The following is a 21,926-nucleotide window of genomic DNA, read 5'->3' on the forward strand; positions in this document are numbered from 1 at the left end:
AAATCCCTGGCAATTATAGACCGGTAAGTCTCACGTCTGTCGTCTGCAAGGTGTTAGAAAGGATTCTGAGGGATAAGATTTATGACCATCTGGAAGAGCATGGCTTGATCAAATACAGTCAACACGGCTTTGTGAGGGGTAGGTCATGCCTTACAAACCTTATCGAGTTTTTTGAGGATGTGACTAGAAAAGTTGATGAGGGTCGAGCTGTGGATGTGGTGTATATGGACTTCAGTAAGGCATTTGATAAGGTTCCCCATGGGAGGCTCATTCAGAAGGTCAGGAGGAATGGGATACAGGGGAACTTAGCTGCTTGGATACAGAATTGGCTGGCCAACAGAAGACAGCGAGTGGTAGTAGAAGGAAAATATTCTGCCTGGAAGTCAGTGGTGAGTGGGGTTCCACAGGGCTCTGTCCTTGGGCCTCTACTGTTTGTAACTTTTATTAATGACTTGGATGAGGGGATTGAAGGATGGGTCAGCAAGTTTGCAGACGACACAAAGGTCGGAGGTGTCGTTGACAGTGTAGAGGCCTGTTGTAGGCTGCAGCGGGACATTGACAGGATGCAGAGATGGGCTGAGAGGTGGCAGATGGAGTTCAACCTGGATAAATGCGAGGTGATGCATTTTGGAAGGTCGAATTTGAAAGCTGAGTACAGGATTAAGGATAGGATTCTTGGCAGCGTGGAGGAACAGAGGGATCTTGGTATGCAGATACATAGATCCCTTAAAATGGCCACCCAAGTGGACAGGGTTGTTAAGAAAGCATATGGTGTTTTGGCTTTCATTAACAGGGGGATTGAGTTTAAGAGTCGTGAGATCTTGTTGCGGCTCTATAAAACTTTGGTTAGACCGCACTTGGAATACTGCGTCCAGTTCTGGTCGCCCTATTATAGGAAAGATGTGGATGCTTTGGAGAGGGTTCAGAGGAGGTTTACCAGGATGCTGCCTGGACTGGAGGGCTTATCTTATGAAGAGAGGTTGACTGAGCTCGGTCTCTTTTCATTGGAGAAAAGGAGGAGGAGAGGGGACCTAATTGAGGTATACAAGATAATGAGAGGCATAGATAGAGTTGATAGCCAGTGACTATTTCCCAGGGCAGAAATGGCTAGCACGAGGGGTCATAGTTTTAAGCTGGTTGGTGGAAAGTATAGAGGGGATGTCAGAGGCAGGTTCTTTACGCAGAGAGTTGTGAGAGCATGGAATGCGTTGCCAGCAGCAGTTGTGGAAGCAAGGTCATTGGGGTCATTTAAGAGACTGCTGGACATGTATATGGTCACAGAAATTTGAGGGTGCATACATGAGGATCAATGGTCGGCACAACATTGTGGGCTGAATGGCCTGTTCTGTGCTGTACTGTTCTATGTTCTATGTTCTATGTTCTAGTAAGATGGGATAGCTACCTGAAAATTTAAAGAGATTCTGGGAAATGATAAAATGCATGCTCACAGCCTCAGTGGTTCCAATTCATACAAAAAATGGTTAGTAACCTTAAGGGAGTAAACAGAATATTGAATTTGGACAAATCTACATAGAGATATATCAAATATCGAGAATGCGTTATCAAGTAACTTTTTTTAAAAAGTGTGTCATTTTAGAAAAAGAACAAAGTATGTTGTGCCTGAATCAAACATAAAAGTTTGACTTCTGTTTTAAAATATTTAAAGATTTTTTCCATGGTCTGCAAATCTCTATAGATCCCTGGAAATGGATATAGAGGTAATAGTTAAGTTGCAAAATTGGATGAGCCAAAGCAATTAAGGGTGGAGAGTGGAGGCAGAAGACAAAAAAAAAATGAGAATGATGGGTTGAAGTGATAATTCAGTTTAAAATGTTACAGGAGTGAAAAGGAGGTCTAGATGAGAGCACAAAACTGATAACTTTCTCTTGGTGATGTTTGTGTCCTCATCTTTCCTTTTATGAGAATTGAATTGATGATCAAGCCACTATGTGGAGACCAGACATGGAGAGAAAAGTAAAACTCAGATCATTTGATAAGATCATGTGGGAGTCAAGAATGCGTGACATTGTCTTGGAAAACCAATGTAAGTGTGCAAAAGTGAATGTTACCTTGGAGATAACAAACATGAAATGGTAAAACATATGCACTGAAGAACGGGTCTCAGATGTACACCTACTTGACGAAAGGATATAAAGGAAAGAACATAAAACATAGTTTAAATGATAAGACACTGACAAAATACATAGAGAAACTGGCTTTAAAACAATGGAAGTAGAATTAGTGAAAAGGATGTAAATAAAATCACAATGAAAATGAGAAAGGTGATTGGTTATTACATCGAAATGTTACAGAAGTGAAAGAATATGGATTCTGGGAGGACTAATGATGGACTGAGTGAAAGGGCCCATTGAATGACCTACAGATATTCCATTCTGAGCCTTTGTATGATGCGCATACTCCTGTGTTTAAACCTGAAGGTGAAATTTCAATGTGTTAGGGCAGTTAGTGTAGGTGAAAAAAAGCTGAGCTAAGACTCACGTGGTGTAGGAGTCTGTGGTAAGGGAACCCTGGGAAAAATAAAAGACAGGAAGCATAAGTTGAAGGTAAAGCCTTATGAGCGATAGAGCTGTATTGTTTGGTACCATTTATATTGTAGCTCAAAGGGGGTACCTGAATGTGGAGGTAGTTACTCTTCAATGATACAATCATTCAGGAAATTGGCAAGGAAGGAAATATATCGAACAAGTCTCCTCAAGACAGCTACAGATGAAAAGAGCTGGAGAAATTTTGAGTCCATGTATGATGTTGTTTTACTGTTACTGGGTGAGGTGATCTATGGATAGGGAATGGGAGGATAAAAACCAAAACAGAAATTAAGGATAGTAGGAACTGCCGATGCTGGAGTCTGAGATGACAAGGTGTAGAGCTGGATGAACACAGCAGGCCAAGCAGCATCAGAGGAGCAGAAAAGCTGATGTTTTGGGTCTGGACCCTTCTTCAGAAATGGTGGGGGAAGGGGATTCTGAAATAAAGAGAGAGAGAGGGAGGTGATGATAGAAGGTGGATAGAGGAGCAGATAGGTGAAGAGGAGATGGACATGTCAATGAGGCAGGGATGGAGCCAGTAAAGGTGAGTGTAGATAGGGAGTTGGGATCGGGGTTGGTGAGTGAGGAGGGAGGGTGGGTAGTTGGGAGGGAAGATGGACAGGCCAAGGAGGCAGGAATGAGACTAGTAAGCAGGAAGTGGGGGTGGGGTTGGTCAGTGAGGTGGGAGGAGCAGATAGCTGGGGAGAAAAGACAGACAGGTCAAGGAGGCGGGGATGAGCTGGGCTGATAGTGGGATGAGGTTGGGGAAGGGGAGATTTTGAAGCTTGTGAAGTCCATTGATACCATTGGGCTGCAGGGTTCCCAAGTGGAATGTGAGGTGCTGTTCCTCCAGCCTTCGGGTGGTATCGTTGTGGCACTGCAGGATGACCAGGATGGACATATTGTCCAAGGAGTGGAAGGGGGAGTTGAAGTGGTTCGTGACTGGGTGGTGTAGTCACTTGTCACGAATCGAGTGTAGGTGTTCCACAAAGCAGTCTCCAAGCCTCCACTTGGCTTTCCCTTTGTAGAGAAGGCCACATCGGGAACAGCGAATACAATACATCATATTGGCAGATGTGCAGGTGAACATATGATTGATGTGGAATGTTTTCTTGGGGCCTGGGATGGGGGTGAGGGGAGAGGTGTAGGGGCAGGTGTAGCACTTCCTGCGGTTGCAGGGAAAAGTGCTGGGGTGGTGGGGCTAGTGGGGAGTGTGGAGCGGACGAGACAGTCACAGAGAGAGTGGTCCTTCCAGAAAGCAGATAAGGGTGGGGAGGGAAAAATGACCTTGGTAGTAGGGTCAGATTTCAGGTGGCAGAAGTGGCGGAGGATGATGCGTCGAATCCAGTAGTTGGTGGGGTAATACTTGAGGATGAGGGGAATTTTATCCATGTTGTTATTACGGGGAGGGGTTGTGAGGGATGAGTTGTGGGAAACACGAGAGATGCAGTCAAGGGCATCTACGAGCACTGTGGAGGAGGAATTGTGGTCCTTGAAAAACGAGGACAGAAATTAAGGAACCTGAATCTGGAATATATTAAATTTTAGAGCAAATTATATAAATAGATTAACTGAAAATAAAATGTAGACAATATTATGGTCGTCTCTGTGAAGTGGCAAGGCTTGCTGGTTCCATCAGAGCCATGGCCATACATCAAGGTTGGGATATATATTTGAGGGTTGGTCCCCAATGGCCACTGCGATCGTTAATTTGACGGTATGCCCTGTTGTTATATTATTCATTGTAGTTATGATCTTCTGGTGTAGGTTACATACTCTTATTACTCGTTCTCACGTGACTGTCGCTGATTTGCATCTGCATTTTCAATTGTAACACATGCTGTCAAATATCATCGGGGGTAGATTGTATAGGATGGGCTGAAGGGCTAAACTTGTTTGATGATACTTGAGAACTGCATGACCCTTGAATGAGTCCTGTGAACGTTCCTGTATGTGCCGAAACAGGCACATCTGTGTGTTTTTCTGTGCCTTGCCGTTTGTTATGCTGTACAAGAGAGAGAGTTTCGTTCTGAGACTTCACCTCGGACAGGGATCGCAAGTGTTGCCAGGAACAAACCTAACCCTCCAGGCCAGTCATCGATTGAGGGGTCCCTGACAGGCAGGAGGGCGTGAGGCTCATTATTTTCTTTTCCTTCCTTTTTCATCTTTTCTAATTACTTAACAGATAGTCATATTTCAATCCTTCTTGTACCATTTTTTATCATTACTCGATAAATGTCTATATCTAAATAAGTTGCTGTTGTCGAGTCTTCTCTTAACTACATTTAACTCAATCTGAAAAGAACTGCTTGAATACACCATCTGATCCAAGACAGAGTTGCAATCTACTATTTTCAGTGATAATGGGAACTGCAGATGCTGGAGAATCCAAGATGACAAAGTGTGAAGCTGGATGAACACAGCAGGCCAAGCAGCATCTCAGGAGCACAAAAGCTGACGTTTTGGGCATAGACCCTTCCTCCTAGGAGCACAAAAGCTGACGTTTCGGGCCGAGACCCTTGGAAGGGTCTCAGCCCGAAACGTCAGCTTTTGTGCTCCTAGGATGCTGCTAGGCCTGCTGTGTTCATCCAGCTTCACACTTTGTTATCTTGCAATCTACTATGGACATTATATGTTTGCACAACCCAAATCACATGTTGCTTGAATGACACCTACAAATTGCACTCCATATACAAGAGTCACTGCATTGTGAACTCTCAAATCTTGCTTTATCTCAAGTTTTGAAATCAGGAATTGAAGCTATTCATTCTCCTCAGTGCTCTCTTGGGAAGGGTACTAATCTCTCTCCAGATTCTGAAAGAACACAAACTATTTGAACACATGCAGTTTGATTGAGCTAATCCTGAACTCAGTTTAAAAGGTAAGCTATGTTGTTATTCATAAAACCAAGCATTAGAAGTGACCAGTGACTATGAAGACTTTTTGATCTGTCCAGTGCTTTGAATTCACAGTTAGACAAACATCCTTGTGTTATTTGTACTGGGAGAACAATGTGCTAAACACTCTATAGAGCTTCACATCTCCCGAGCTGCAACGTCTCCAAGATAGGACATGAATTCATGCAGATAAGGGGGCAAGCTTGGAGGTGAGATGGGTGCTTAATGAGGAGGTGATGCCATACCCGGTTCACTTCATTCAGACTTCCAGAAGGAAACCCAGGGTCACCGCCTGGTAATTGAGGCCTATACATTATCAATTAAGCAGCACTGAAGGGTTTCAGTCTGCCACTGCAGTGTTCCACCAAGCTGCAAGTGATCCAACTGCTGTGCCAACAGACCAGCCTGGAGGTTGGGGGTGGGGGTGTGCTCGATCAAAGACAAATAAACAATGCTTGATAAAGGGACTGGGTACAGGGCAAGAGATGTGCTGGGAGCCACAATCTGGCCTCACAACTACCTAGACCTCGGTCCTCTGTCCAAACACCCCAGCTCCAGAAGCCACCCCACAACATAATCACTTCCCCTGTTCCCACATCCTCTGCAATACTGTGCATTTTTCCAGAAGTAGCCATGGGGTTCTGTAGCTTGGTTGAGCACAAGAGCTGCTTGTATTTAAATGGCTGACAGCTGTCTCTAAGAGAGCTCGGAAGCCTCACAAATCGCTGACTGGTGTGGGATTTGACTAAGTCTCCTCTGAAAGAGCATTTCAGAGTCTCATTTGTTGAAAAGATCCCAGTCATGACATTCCAACTTTTGTTTAAAATAAAATGCAAACACTGGCAGGCTCAGAATCTCTGAGTCACTTGACAATGTGAAGCAAACCTTTTAAACCAATAAGCAAGGGTTCGCTCTGAGCCAATAAACAATTTGCTGGGCTCTTACAGCACAGTGATAGCATTTCTGACTCTGAGCCAGGTCATAACACCTCTGAACAGGTTGATTAAAAATAGCAAAATGTTGTATTATGCTCTTGCAAGGTATAGAGTTAAGGGTTAACACAAGTATATAAATTGGCTGCCTATCTTGGGTTGCAAACAAAAGTCATACGTTAGCAAACTGGAAAGGGGTGATCATGTTCTGAATGAATGAATCAGAATTCTTAGTCTGAAAACAGGCCCTTTGCAACAACAAGTCCACCGTGACCCTGAGAGCATCCCACCCCCAGACCCATCCCCCTATAACCCAGCTAATCTACACATCCCTGAATGCCATGGGCAATTTAGCATGGCCAATCCACCTAGCCTGTGCATCTTTGGATTGGAGGAGGAACCAGAGCAAACTCATGCAGACACGAGGAGAATGTGCAAACTCCACACAGTCACCTGAGGGTGGAATCGAACTCAGGGGCCTGGTGCTGTGAGGCAGCTGTGCTAACCGCTGAGCCACTGTGCCATCCTCTGCTCTAAAGTATAGAGTTACCAGAATTAAAAATATAGGCAATCTTACCAATACCTTAAGACTCTAGCAGTGTCCCTAGATCAGTATTTATCAACTGATGTGCTGTGGCAGCTAAACAAGTGAAAACAGTTGTGCAAAAGTAAAGATATCCTCATTTCATCTTAGACCAAAATAAATTCAATTAAAAGAAAATTATTGGTTTCTTGATTCCAAAACAGTTTTAAACTAAATTCTAAACACAGTGGACCAAAAGCAATATTGGGAACTTGTGATAGTTTACATATCGTAACTGAGCAAGTGACTGATGCACATATTGTTGTAATGAGGCTGAACAAGCTAGTACCCCAAGCCAAGACACATTCTGGCTTCAAGCCCCACCTACTCAAGAGGTCTGACATCACATTTCCAAACAAGTTGACTAGGAAAATAGACTAAATTTTTCAAAAACTCGCCTGGAAGAGCAGCAGACATGAGTATCGGGCAGTAAATCTCTTTCAGCAATAGAAATGAGTGCTTCCCCATTTAAGTAAAAAATATGACTGGATAGAGCACTTGCAGGAGGCCACTTCAACAATTCCTCCCTTTATTAAAAGTCTCTGTTGACAACACTATTTTCCACCAACCGATAAATTGTAAACCCACTCTCCTTTGTGGCTCGATCTGATTCATTGAATTTCAACGCAGCATACAGAATAGCTGTACAGCCCATCAATAGTTAGAAATAGTTGAGGTCAGCAAATGGAAAATGTGCCATGAAACATTAATGCATTTGATCCTTCTTTTGCTTGTTGTGTGCACTTTGTTGCAAACCTCCCTCATGAGATCCTAGCCGTAAGAAATGCAAATAAATGTGAAATTTGAGCTAGTCAGTGTGCCATAGAATTCTCATTGAGGTGTACCTTTATACTGAAATGGTTAGGAACCATTACCTTAAGTCAGAAATAGGTTGATTGAATGATACAATATGAACAAAAAGCATCAGAACCAATGCATATTGCAATAGCAAAACGTTTGTTGAATTTTGTGGGGATTTATTTGTGGGACTTTAGTTAAACCAGATTTGCAAATACCTATTCCACCGGGAGAAGAGACCCTGCCTTCTCCCTAAGCCAAAAACGGCAAAGTACAAAATATGATTTGCAAGGAAGCTTTTCTTTTTCAAAAGAGGGGTTAATCCGTACTTATTTACCAGACAATTGTACTTACAATGATGGAACAGTAGCACAAATAGTAACATACTTTTTGAAAAGTAAAGCTGGATTGTTTAAGACTAATGGAAGCAGATAATAAAATTCCAGCCTAAAGGAGGAGGAATCGATGCATTAGCCACAGCAAGGATGCCAGTCTAAAATCCTCACTAAGTGCCACTTGAAGATACAGTTGCAACAAAAATGGACTACTCAAAAGAACATTAACACTCACTAAGCCAAATTCAAAAGCCTGGGTTGTTCATAAAATCTGTAGAGTATAGAAGCAGGCCATTCAGCTCATCCCACCCCCATAACCTTGCCTTCCCTACAGCCAACCTGCATGTTCCTGGATACTATGGGCAGCTTAACTAAGACCAATCCACCCTAACCTGCAAGGAAACTGGAGCATCCAGAGAAAATTGTTTGAATTTGCACAGGTGCCCGAGGGTAGAATTGAACTTGGGTGCTGTGAGGCAGCATGGCTAACCACTGAGCCACCATGCCACCCATAAAAGCTTAAATATGTTTTAAAGTCAAAACATTTGCATCAGAAGACAGACAGCATAATTGAAGAGCAACCTTCCAAATTCAAATGGATTATAAACTGGGATTGTGTGTAACAAAAATCTTGTCTATTTAGGTGATTTAGTTGCCAAAGTGTCTCAGTAATGCAGCAATGTGGCAGTAAAATGAATGTGAATATACATTTAACTAATGTACCTAGAGTGTAAAAATAACTGCTTTAACATAACGTCTTTCATGGTGTCACGGATCACTTGGAGTAAATGGAGTACAGCACACATCAGCCAATTTGTAATGAGTCTTATTTCTGACAGTGCCCCTTCTGCAATTCAGGGCACTGTGAAAACAATTGACTTCAAGTTTAGATTACTTTTTATGAGAGGCATTGTATCAGCCAGGCTTAGTAACATCAGTAAGTTTGACCTACACAACTCAATTCACTCATTTTTACACCAACAGTTAACAAAAATATCAAAAGCCATCTTAAAGCAAGAGCGGTTCTGAGAATGATTTCAATAATCAGCTTCAATGTGCAATCATTAATTATTTCCTCATCTCACCTCCAAGAAACTGGCTTAATAACAGCCTGAGAGTTGAAATGGTTATCCAATCAAACATTCTGCAGTCATTTCACCTCAACTTTGTCTGATTACCAAGTGTTAACTCAAACCTTGCTGCACTTGCAAATACTACAGAACTAATCACAGCCTCCACATGAACGGGAGCAAGCTGAATCTTTCATGATTAATATTAAATTCCTAACTAACCAGAAAGTATCAGTAGCTACAGAAATAATTACAGCCTCCACATGAACAGGAGTAAGGGTCCCAGCATGGTTAGATTATCTTTGTCAGAGTTTTAAAAAAATACATGGTGGCTTAAAATTTAATAGGACCAATCAAAAAGGGTCTGAAATGAATGAAGAAGAGCCGGCAAACCGGCCAAAAAGGAGCCAGAGTCCTCAGAAGAGGATATTTGTTCCATACATTGCACTGCTGGTCATTTCAACTGAACAAAACAAGCCAATCCTGAAATAATAACAGAAATGGCTCAGCAATAGGCACACAGATAGGAAAGATCTGATGGGATATGGGCTAGGAACAGTCTGCAGAAAGGCCCAGACCTGAAACATCAGCTTTCTTGCTCCTCTGATGCTGCCTGGCTGGCTGTGTTCCTCGAGCTCTACACCATTTTTTAACTCAGGCTCCAGCATTGGCAGTTCCCATTATCTCATCATGTTGCTGAGGGATGTCTTTCTAGAAAATCCTCTTCACTCAATCAATTACTTGCTGCTCTAAGACCCCATCGCTGAAAGAACAGCTTCACTCTAATTCCTGGACTTTGTGTTGTTTACTAAGAACAATAATGACAAAATTACCTGAAGATCTGTTGTTTGTTGGTTCAGTTTGTGGATGAAGATTGAAGCCAATTTCTGTTTTAAAAAGTGGATAATTGAGCTTGTTGGATTCTGACTAGAACATAGAACATAGAAAAGTACAGCACAGTACAGGCCCTTTGGCCCACGAAGTTGTGCCGTGGAATAATCCTAATCCAAAAATAAAATAACCTAACCTACATTCCCCACAATTCGCTGCTGTCCATGTGCATGTCCAGCAGTCGCTTAAATGTCACTAATGACTCTGCTTCCATGACTACCACTGGTAAAATATTCCATGCGCTCACAACTCTCTGGGTGAAGAACCTCCCTCTGACGTCTCCTCTATACCTTACTCCTAACACCTTAAAACTATGACCCCTCGTGGCAGTCAATCCTGCCCTGGGGAAAAGTCTCTGGCTATCGACTCTATCCATGCCTCTCATTACCTTGTACACCTCAATCAGGTCACTTCTCTTCCTCCTTCTCTCCAGAGAGGAAAGTCCGAGCTCAGTCAACCTCTCCTCGTGAGACAAGCCCTCCAGTCCAGACAGCATCCTGATAAACCTCCTTTGCACCTTCTCCAAAGCTTCAAAAGGAATCAAGGGCTACGGGGAGAGTGCAGGGAAGTGGTGTTGAAATGCCCATCAGCCATGATTTAAATGGCAGAGTGGACTCGATGGGCCGAATAGCATTACTTCCACTCCTATGTCTTATGGTCTTATTTGATCTTTCCTATAATAGGGCGACCAGAACTGGACACAATATTACAAGTGTGGTCTCAACAGGGTTTTGTAGAGCTGCAGCATAACCTCGCGGCTCTTAAATTCGATCCCCCTGTTAATGAAAGCCAAAACACCATATGCTTTCTTAACAACCTTATCCACCTGGGTGGTAACTTTGAGGGAGCTATGCACCTGAACACCAAGATCCCGCTGTTCCTCCACACTGCCGAGAATCCTGCCTTTAATCCTATATTCAGCATTTAAGTTCGAACTTCCAAAATGCATCACTTCGCATTTATCCAGGTTGAACTCCATGTGTCATTTATCAGCCCAGCTCTGCATTCTGTCAATGTCTCGCTGAAGCCTGCAATAGCTCTCGATACTATCAACGGCACCTCCAGCCTTTGTGTCATCAGCAAACATACTAACCCACCCCTCAACCTCCTCATCCAAGTCATTTATAAAAACTACAAAGAGCAGAGGCCCAAGAACAGAGCCCTGCGGACACCATTCAGCACTGACCTCCAGGCAGAATATTTACCATCTACAACCACTCTGACTCCTGTCAGCCAACCAATTCTGAATCCAGACAGCCAAATCACCCTGTATCCCATACCTCCTGACTTTATGAATGAGCCTGCTGTGGGGAACCTTATCAAATGCCTTGCGGAAGTCCATGTACACCACATCCACTGCTCGACCCTCGTCAACCTGTCTCGTAACTTCCTCAAAGAACTCAATAAGATTTGTAAGGCATGACCTGCCCCTCACAAAGCCATGCTGACTCCCTTTAATCACACTATGCTTTTCCAAATAGTCATAAATCCTATCCCTCAGAATTCTTTCCAAAACCTCGCTGACCACAGACGTAAGACTGACTGGTCTGTAATTTCCAGGGATTTCCCTATTCCCTATCTTGAAAAGAGGAACAACATTTGCCTCCCTCCAATCTTCCGGTACGACTCCCGTGGAGAGTGAGGAAGCAAAGATCTTCGCCAGCAGGTTAGCAACCTCCTTTCTCGCTTCCCGGAGCAACCTAGTGGCATGTGACTCATTACCAGTTTCACAGTGAATTTTTTTTTGTAAGAATGATTTTCATGGTGAAAAATGAAGTCCTGGAGAGGAAAATGAAAACAGTCACATCAGCAGGTTTGTTTTCATCTGTGGAGAAGGTCAAAAATCACACATGATATTGGGTTATAATCCAACGGGTTTGTTTGAAAGCACAAGCTTTTGCAGTGTTTTCTGCTTCAGGTGACAGTGAGAGAGGTGGCATCAGACACAGAATTTATCAGTAAAAGATCAAAAAGTTATAGAACTGATGCAATTGTATTTGAACAAACCCAAGATGTTTGTTAAATCTTTAATCAGTTAGGAAGAAAATGCAGGTTTTGATTGGTTAATCTGTAAACCCCAGAATTTCTTTCAAATCACTTGCCCCAAGATAATTAAAGGTTTATCAGTATACTAGAGGTGTCATTTCAGGTCAGACAATGCGTTTCAGTGTGAGGTCTTGGTTAGAATCTGTGGGTGTTTTAACTAGGAGTCAGACTGGCTTTCTTTCCAACGCAGGAATTTATAAAATCCCACATCGACTATCTACAAATTGTATGCTTTTTGAACGAAATAGAATGTATCTGCAATTAAAAATCTACAAATGCAAATTCACCCCAGAGGGGTGTGTGTGTGTGTGTGTGTGTGTGTGTGTGTGTGTGTGTGTGTGTGTGTGTGTGTGTTGTGTGTGTGTGTGTGTGTGTGTGTGTGTGTGTGTGTGTGTGTGTGTGAGAGAGAGAGAGGAAGACAGAGAATGAGAGAGTGTCTGTGAGAGTGTGTTTGTGTGAGAGTGTGTGTATAGTGTGTTGGGGTCACCTGCAGTGCCATATGAACCCGTCCTCATGGGTACCAAACTTGGCTATCAGCCTTTGCTTGGCGACTCTGCATTGTTCTGTACCCTGAAGTCTGCCTTGGAGGACGTTTATCTGAAAATATCCTGTACAGCCACAATTCCAACTCCTCTATTCAATGCACTGATCAATAAAAGCAAGTATACCAAATGCCTGCTTTACTATCCTACCTACTTGCAACTCCATTTTCAAGGAACTGTGAACCTGCACTCCAAGGTCTCTTTGTTCAGCAACAAATGTTCAGCATTTGTTACACTTGCTTTTATTGATCAGTGCATTGAATAGAGGAGTTGGAAGGTCACATTGTGGCTGTACAGGATATTTTCAGATAAACATCCTCCAAGGCAGACTTCAGGATGCACAACAATGCAGAGTTGCCAAGCAGAGGCTGATAGCCAAGTTTGGTATCCATGAGGACGGGTTCATGTATAAATCCTGCCCTGATTTGCCTTTCCAAATTGCAGCACCTCACATAGATTTAAGTGAAACTCCATGCGCATTGGCCCAAGATCCCATTGTACTCTGAGGTAACCTTCTTCGCTCGCTACTACACCTCCAATTTTGGTGCATGGTTTATAGTTTATGAAATCTCAGGATAGTCCACAGTCTGAATAACTTTACTACTCATGTGGAAGCTCTAATTATTTCTGTAGTTATTGCTAATGCTGTATAAAGAAGAATTTCAAATTACTAATGACAGCTTTACTCATGGCCTTAAAGGCTATTATACACTTTGTAATCAAAGATTTCACTTAACACTTTGTGATTAGACAAATTGGAGGTGAAATGATTGCATATTGTCCATGACTGGATACTAATTTCAATTCTGTTAGGCTTTTGTTGAGCCAAATCTGGGTGAGGGAATTATCATTGACTGATGTCAGTAATTAACTTCATTTTCCATTCCCAGCACTGCTCTTGCTTTAACGAGTCTTGTTTTTTTTAATATGTTGGTGAGCAAATGAGTGAACTGAGTGGCATAGTTCAAAGTTGCTGATGTTCCCATTTCTAGTGTTTTCATAATTTATTGTTTATTTTAATTACGAACAGGTTTCAAGAAGGAGTTAGATATTGTTCTTAGGACTAAAAGAATCAAAGATTATGCGGAGAAAGGGAACAGGAGGTGGAGTCCAATGATCAGCCATGGTCATATTGAATGGTGGAGCATGCTCAAAGGGCTGAATTGCCTACTCTTATTTTCTATGTTTTATAATGGGCTACAAAACACGTTTCTTCCATTGAGCTCACTGTATTCTACACTTGCTTTGAACAGGAGTTCGGAGAAACAATGTCTCCTACCCCAACAGTCGTGTGTGCACCTACACCTATGGTCAATGCCACAGATGTGAGATGAACCGTCATGAGAGAGAGCCCGCAGAAAGTGACTGACCCAGACGGAGTTCCTGGCTGTGCATTCAGATCCCGTTCGGACCCACTGGGGGCTGTATTCACAGAGGTCTTTAACCTCTCTTCACTATGATCTGAAGTTACCCCCTCGCTTCAAGATGACCACGAACATCTCGGTGCCAAGGAAGAATTATGCAGTGTGCCTCAATGACTGGTGGATCTGACCTCCATAATTATGAAATGCTTTGGAAGGTTAGTCATGGCTCACATCAACTCCTGCCTACCAAATTGCCCTGATCCTTTGCAACTTACCTACTAGCGCAACAGGTCCACGGCAGAAACCATCTACCTGGCCCTACACTCATCCCTGGAACATCTGGGTAACAAGGATACTTATGTCAGGCTCCTACTTATTGACTACAGTTCCTCCTTCAACACCATAGCTCCAAACAAGCTTATCTCTAAACTCCGAGACGTTTGTCTCAGCTCCCTGCTCTGCAACTGGATCCTTGGCTTGCTGATTGATAAACCGCAATCAGCAAGAACAGACGACAACAGCTCCTCCACCATGATCCTTTACACAGGTATGCCACAAGGCTGCTGCCTCAGGAAGGCAACCAACATAATCAGACCTCTCCCACCAGGGTTATACTCTCCTCCAACCTCTTCCATTGGGCAGAGGATATCAAAGTTTGATTACGCATATGAGTAGATTCAAGAACATCTTCTTCCCCACTGTTATCAGGATATTGATGGACTACTCAAATGTTAATTCTGATTTTTCTCTCTCTCTACACCTTCTCTGCAGCTGTAACACTGTATTCTGCACTCTGTTCTGCTACATTGAATGACACAATCTTGCCTGTGTAGCACACAAAACAACACTTTTCATAGTATCTTGCTATGAAAATAAATCAATTGATCAAATTCTGTATTTCATAGCTTGGTTAAGAATATCTGAATTAAAACAAAGCTGAAGATCTGAAGCAAAATTGGAAGTTTGCTGGAGAAACTCAGCAGGCCTGACAGCACCTGTGGAGAGAAAGCAAAGTTAAAGTTTTGAGGCGTAAAGTCATACAGCAAGGAAACCGATCAATTCGATTCAACCAGCCCATGCCAAACATAAACCCAAACTAAACTAGTCCCATCTGTCTGCTCCAGGCCTATATCCCTCCAAAGCTGTCCTAAGCATGTACCATCTAAATGTATTTTAGACATTGTAACTGTGCCTGTGGGTCTTATTTAGCATGTGTAGATTTTTGTACGCTCAGCCACAATCTAAGGAGATCAGTCAAAAGCATCTATGCCTCTGGACCAGGAGATCTGGGTTCAAGTCCTGCATTGGGACTTGTTGGCCATGGAAGGTGCATTCCTAGGATTAATTGTCAACTTGTAAATGCTTCCAATCTGCATGATGACAGGTGGTAAACACCTAGTCAACAATCCTGCAGAAGGAAATCCATCTGGAAGAGCATGGCTTGATCAAATACAGTCAACACGGCTTTGTGAGGGGTAGGTCATGCCTTACAAACCTTATCGAGTTTTTTGAGGATGTGACTAGAAAAGTTGATGAGGGTCGAGCTGTGGATGTGGTGTATATGGACTTCAGTAAGGCATTTGATAAGGTTCCCCATGGTAGGCTCATTCAGAAGGTCAGAAGGAATGGGATACAGGGGAACTTAGCTGTCTGGATACAGAATTGGCTGGCCAACAGAAGACAGCGAGTGGTAGTAGAAGGAAAATATTCTGCCTGGAAGTCAGTGGTGAGTGGAGTTCCACAGGGCTCTGTCCTTGGGCCTCTACTGTTTGTAATTTTTATTAATGACTTGGACGAGGGAATTGAAGGATGGGTCAGCAAGTTTGCAGACGACACAAAGGTCGGAGGTGTTGTTGACAGTGTAGAGGGCTGTTGTAGGCTGCAGCGGGACATTTACAGGATGCAGAGATGGGCTGAGAGGTGGCAGATGGAGTTCAACCTGGATAAATGCAAGGTGATGCATTTTGGAAGGTCGAATTTGAAAGCTGAGTACAGGATTAAGGATAGGATTCTTGGCAGCGTGGAGGAACAGAGGGATCTTGGTGTGCAGATACATAGATCCCTTAAAATGGCCACCCAAGTGGACAGGGTTGTTAAGAAAGCATATGGTGTTTTGGCTTTCATTAACAGGGGGATTGAGTTTAAGAGCCGTGAGATCTTGTTGCAGCTCTATAAAACTTTGGTTAGACCGCACTTGGAATACTGCGTCCAGTTCTGGGCGCCCTATTATAGGAAAGATGTGGATGCTTTGGAGAGGGTTCAGAGGAGGTTTACCAGGATGCTGCCTGGACTGGAGGGCTTATCTTATGAAGAGAGGTTGACTGAGCTCGGTCTCTTTTCATTGGAGAAAAGGAGGAGGAGAGGGGACCTAATTGAGGTATACGAGATAATGAGAGGCATAGATAGAGTTGATAGCCAGAGACTATTTCCCAGGGCAGAAATGGCTAGCACGAGGGGTCATAGTTTCAAGCTGGTTGGAGGAAAGTATAGAGGGGATGTCAGAGGCAGGTTCTTTACGCAGAGAGTTGTGAGAGCATGGAATGCGTTGCCAGCAGCAGTTGTGGAAGCAAGGTCATTGGGGTCATTTAAGAGACTGCTGGACATGTATATGGTCACAGAAATTTGAGGGTGCATACATGAGGATCAATGGTCGGCACAACATTGTGGGCTGAATGGCCTGTTCTGTGCTGTACTGTTCTATGTTCTATGTTCTATGTTCTATGTTCTAAGGAAATGGAAAGCCACTCAGTATTATAAGCCTCAGCCACTCCAGCAGTGGTCCATGACCCAACCCTTGAAAATGGGCCGTGAGAGGTAGCAGACAGTCAAAGCCACAACCTCCTTTCTCATTGGCTCTGAGCCATAGTCAACATTGACAGCCATGATGCGGAGGTCCAAGTTTTGGATTGGAGTAGCCAAGATCAGAAATCGCACAACACCAGGTTACAACCCAACAGGTTTATCTGAAATCACAAGCTTTTGGAGAGCTGACCTGACAAAGGAGCAGTGCTCCGAAAGCTTTTTATTTCAAATAAACCTGTTGGGCTATAACCTGGTATCATGTGACTTCTGACATTAACAGTGGCAACACTGTATCTGGGAGGGACACAGTGATGTAAAGTTCGAAAGATTTGTTTTAAAAGAACCAAAGAACTGTGGATGTTGGATATAAGAAACAAACCAATTTTATTCCTAGATCTTAAAATACCAGTGAATTAGGATTTCAGGAACTGAGCAGCAAGTTAAGCTAGTAACAATGGCAGATATTATTTTGATGCCTGTGGACACCTTTGAAAGAAAATCTGAATTACTTTGCTTTCAGAAACATGGATAATTTGAAAAATTGACACATTCCTCGAAGTTCTGAGGAAGGATCACCGGATTCAAAACGTTAACTTTGATTTATCTTCACAGATGCTGCCAGATCTGCTGAGCTTCTCCAGTGATTTCTGTTTATGTTGTTGGAAGGAATTCTGTACCTTGAACAGTTATTTGGATGGACATGTTTCAGAATGATTTGTCCTGTTTATCACAGAAAGGGTATCAGCAAAAAAGCTAAAAAGCTTTGATAAACATGCCTCAGACAGAAGGGTATTCATGCATTTTTTATAAAATGTGGTCAGAGGTGAGGTTTTAATGGACCAGATTTGAAGTGGATTTTGTAATAAGCAAGTGCTTAGTTTATCTGATTACTCAAGCACATAATGCACGCGGAGTTAGTGTAATTCTGCTGTACTTTGTGCAGTTTTCAATTTGAAATGGTTTGCCCTTAGGTTGTATGCCCAATGTGAAATGTATGTTATAAATATTAGGAATGTTACAATTGTCTAAGGTTCCAAAGAGTACAGCTTTTTGTATGGAGACAAAATAAATTCTTTTGCAGATTTTGTAATTTCCAAGACAAAATCTTTTGCAAAATAGTTTTATAGATTCGATGAATAAAGTATTTTGGAGAGATAATTTGCTCCAGTAGAACATAGAAAATAGAACATAAAACTGTACAGCACAGCAGTGGGCCCTTTGGCTTACAAAGTAGTGCCAAGCATGATGTCAAATTAAACGAATCCCTTCTGCCTGACCTTGGTCCATATCCCTCCATTCCTTGCATATTCATGCACTTATCTAAAACTCTCTTAAATGCCTCTATTGTATCTGCCGCCACCATCACCCCGGCAGTGCATTCCAGACTCCTACCACCCTCTCATGGCCTGCCCCTCATAACTCCTTTGAGCTTCCCCCCTCTCACGTTAAATGAATGCCCCCTAGTTTTCGATATTTCAACTCTGGAGAAAGATTCTGACTGTCAACACCATCTATGCATCTCATAATTTTATAAACTTCTGTCAAGTCTCCCCTCAGCCCCTGCTGCTCCAGAGAAAACAACCTAAGTTTTTCTAGTCTCTCTTTATAGCTCGTACCCTCAAATCCAGGCAGCATCCTGATAAATCTCCTTTGCACCCTCTACAAAACCTCCACATCCTTCCTGTAATGTGGCAACCAGAATTGAATGCAATACTCTCTGAGTGTGGCCTAGCTAAAGCCTTAGAAAGCTGCAGCATAACATCCTGAATCTAGTACACAGTTCTCCAAACAGTAAAGACTCACATGCCATATGCTTTCTTTACCACCCTGTCTACTTGCGTGGCCACTTTCAGGGACCTATGGACTTTAAACTCGAGATCCTTCTGTACATCAATGCTGTTCAGGGTGCTACCATTAACTGTACACTTACCCTTAACATTTGATCTTCCAAAGTGCAGCATCTCACACTTACACAGATTAAACTTCGTCTGCCATTTCTCTGCCCATATTTGCAACTGATCGATATCCTGCTAAATCCTTTGACAACCTTCCACACCACCCACAACTCCACCAGTCTTTGTATCGTCTGCAAACTTACTAAACCACTCATTTACATTTTCATCCAAATCATTTCTATATATCACAAGCAGTTCGTAATTAGCTTGTTAATTCCCACATTTGGGCAGAGTTCTTGGTGGCCATGCATTTGGCATCAGGATATTTCCTCAGGATATTGCATCCACCTGTGAGACATACATCTTCAGCTTGAGGGGACACGGTGCTCAGCAATTCTGTTCGCATGCATCTTTTGCCCTTGATTCTGCAGGCGATATAGGTCAAGAGGCCTGTGTGACCAATGAGGAGCCTTGGTGAATAGAGCAGTGTGGGTTATAGATGGTTCACACTGCTGCTACTGAGCATTGGTCAGAGAGGGACTGAATGTCTGTGGATGTGACGCCAATCAAATGGGCTGCTTTGTACAGGATATTTCAAGCTTCTTGAGAATTTTTGGAGCTATGCATTTATTCAGGCAAGTGGAGAGAATTTCCCCATACTCCCGACTACTGCCTTGTACACAGTGGACAGAACGTGGGGAGTCAGGAGGTGTGTTCCTTGCTGCAGGATTCTGTGCTTTTGATCTGTTCTTATTGCTGTTTATACGCTTGGTCCAATTCAGTTTCCTGTCATTAGTATTTCCCAGGAAGTTGATATTGTGACTGTCAGACATATTAATGCCATTGTATGTCAAGGGTCAATGGTTAGATTCCCTCTCTTGAGGAGATGATCATTAACTGGTATTTGTGTAGAGTGAGCATGACTTGCCATTTGTCAGTCAGAACTTGCGTGTTAACAGGTATTAGCACATATGGAGGCAGAGTGCTTCAGTGTCTGAGGAGTCATGAACCGTGCAACCATCAACAAACATCTCTACTTCTGAGTTTATGATGGAGGGATGGTCATTAATAAAGCAGCTGAGGATAGTTAGGGCAACATTTTCAAATAAAGGGTGGTGTGTATAGGGAATGAGCTGCCAGAGAAAACAGTGGAGGCAGGTACAGTTACAACATTTGTACAGTTGCGTGGATCAGAAAGGTTTAGAGGTATGTGGGCCAAACGCAGGCAAATGGTGCTAATTCAGTTCAGGAAGCATGGTTGGCATGGATAAGCAGGGTTGAAGGGCCTGTTTTCATACTGTATGACTTTATGACACTCCCTTGAGGAAGTCCTGTGGAGATGTCCTGGAGCTGAGATAATTCTTCCGATGTTCCAGGAATGTCACCAGTCAGCAAAGAAATTCCCCTGATTCCCATTAACTGTAGTTTTGCTCAGGCTCTATAATGCCACGCTCAGTCAAATGCAGCTACAATGTCAAGGGAAGTCTTGAGGGGAGGTGGTGCCCTGGTGTTAATGTCACTGGACTGCTACCTTTAGGAATAGCAGATCATGAAATTTGATTTCAACAGAAAGTCCAGAACAAAAGTCTAGTGTACAGGTGACTATGTAACCACTGCTGATTATTGTGAAATCCCATCTGGTTTACTGATATACTTGAAAAAATGAAGTGTGTCATCCTTGCCTGGTTCGGCCTACATGTGGATCCAAACCCACGGCAATACAATTGATTTTTATCTGCCCTGTAGGCAAGTTAAGGATGCAGGCTTTGCCGGTGATGCTCACATCCCATGAACATAGAACATAGAGAATAGAAAAGTACAGCACAGTACTGGCCCTTCGGCCCATGATATTGTGCCATGGATTAATCCTAATCCAAAAACAAAATAACCTAACCTACATTCCCCTCAATTCACTGCTGTCCATGTGCATGCCCAGCAGTCGCTTAAATGTCACTAATGACTCTGCTTCCACGACTACCACTGGCAAAGTATTCCATGCTCTCACATGAAGGAGTAAAAAAAGTCATTGTCAGTTTAGTAGTTCAGCTTTTTCCTCAAGCTTCTTTTCCCCATGTTTGATGTGTTGCCATGAAACTTCATGAGGCTCACAGCCAATGCTGAGGGCTTCTAAGGCAACTGTCTTCCAACTGTATGCCACTGTGCTACCAGAGGTCTTTGTGGTAACATCAGCTGATATGGGAATTGAACCCACACTGTTGATACCAGTCTGCATTGCAAACCAGTCACCTGAGCTCCTGTAGGATTAATGATTCATTTGAAGCTCAATTAGAGTCACAGAGTCAAAAGCACAGAAACAGACCTTTTGGTCCAACTTATCCATGCCAACCAGACATCTCAATCTGACCTGGCCCCTTTTGCTTTTGGCCCATATCCCTCTGAACACTTCCTATTCATGTATTCATTCAGATGTCTTTTAATGTATTAAGGTTTAGAATTTTAATAAAGCTTAAATTCAAACATTTAGCAAACAGTAAACTCATTGGTGGCTTTTGATATTCTTTTTTGAATTACTGAAGGGTTAAAATTTTCATCTGAATATTGTTGCAAGTATGTTCCTTGTGCAAAAAGCTTATATTTAGGCTAAAGGGTTAGTTAACTGATAGAGAGATCTGAGCTTTAACCCAAGCATAATTCCTGAAATTTAATATGAAGTACATGGTACTCACTAATGCATTTTGAAAAAGCTTACAGGCTAAAAAAAAGCCTGATAAAGAAGCTTTTAGTGAAATGAACATTCAACAAGAAGACATTAATGCCTTCTCATGATGAATGCCATGCTTGTTTGGTGTGTAATCTAGAGATGCACATGAGAAGTGAAAACTTGAAAGAGTGGTATAAGATACTGCCAGATACAGAAAAGTTTTGTGAACTATTGTTATAACCATGAAAATGGATCATGAAAGGTACATGACATTTATGAAAAAAACATTCTGCATAGCCAATAGGAGAGTTTATTGAGAAAAATTTTACTAACACTTCTTTGAAAAGCTTAAAAACATTTTAAATCACACACATTTAATTCTATTGAGTGAATTTGTCTTTTCAGATACACTCTATTTTGTTCAAAAAACACACAATTTATAGGCAGTCTGTCAATATGTTGTTTTATAAAGTCCTTCTTTAGAAATAAAACCAGTCTGACTCTAAATCAAACACAAACAGATTCTAAACAAGGCCTCACACCTAACATGCATTGTCTGACCT

This window comes from Stegostoma tigrinum, chromosome 37 (assembly GCF_030684315.1).
Source record: "Stegostoma tigrinum isolate sSteTig4 chromosome 37, sSteTig4.hap1, whole genome shotgun sequence".
Taxonomy (NCBI): Eukaryota; Metazoa; Chordata; class Chondrichthyes; order Orectolobiformes; family Stegostomatidae; genus Stegostoma; species Stegostoma tigrinum.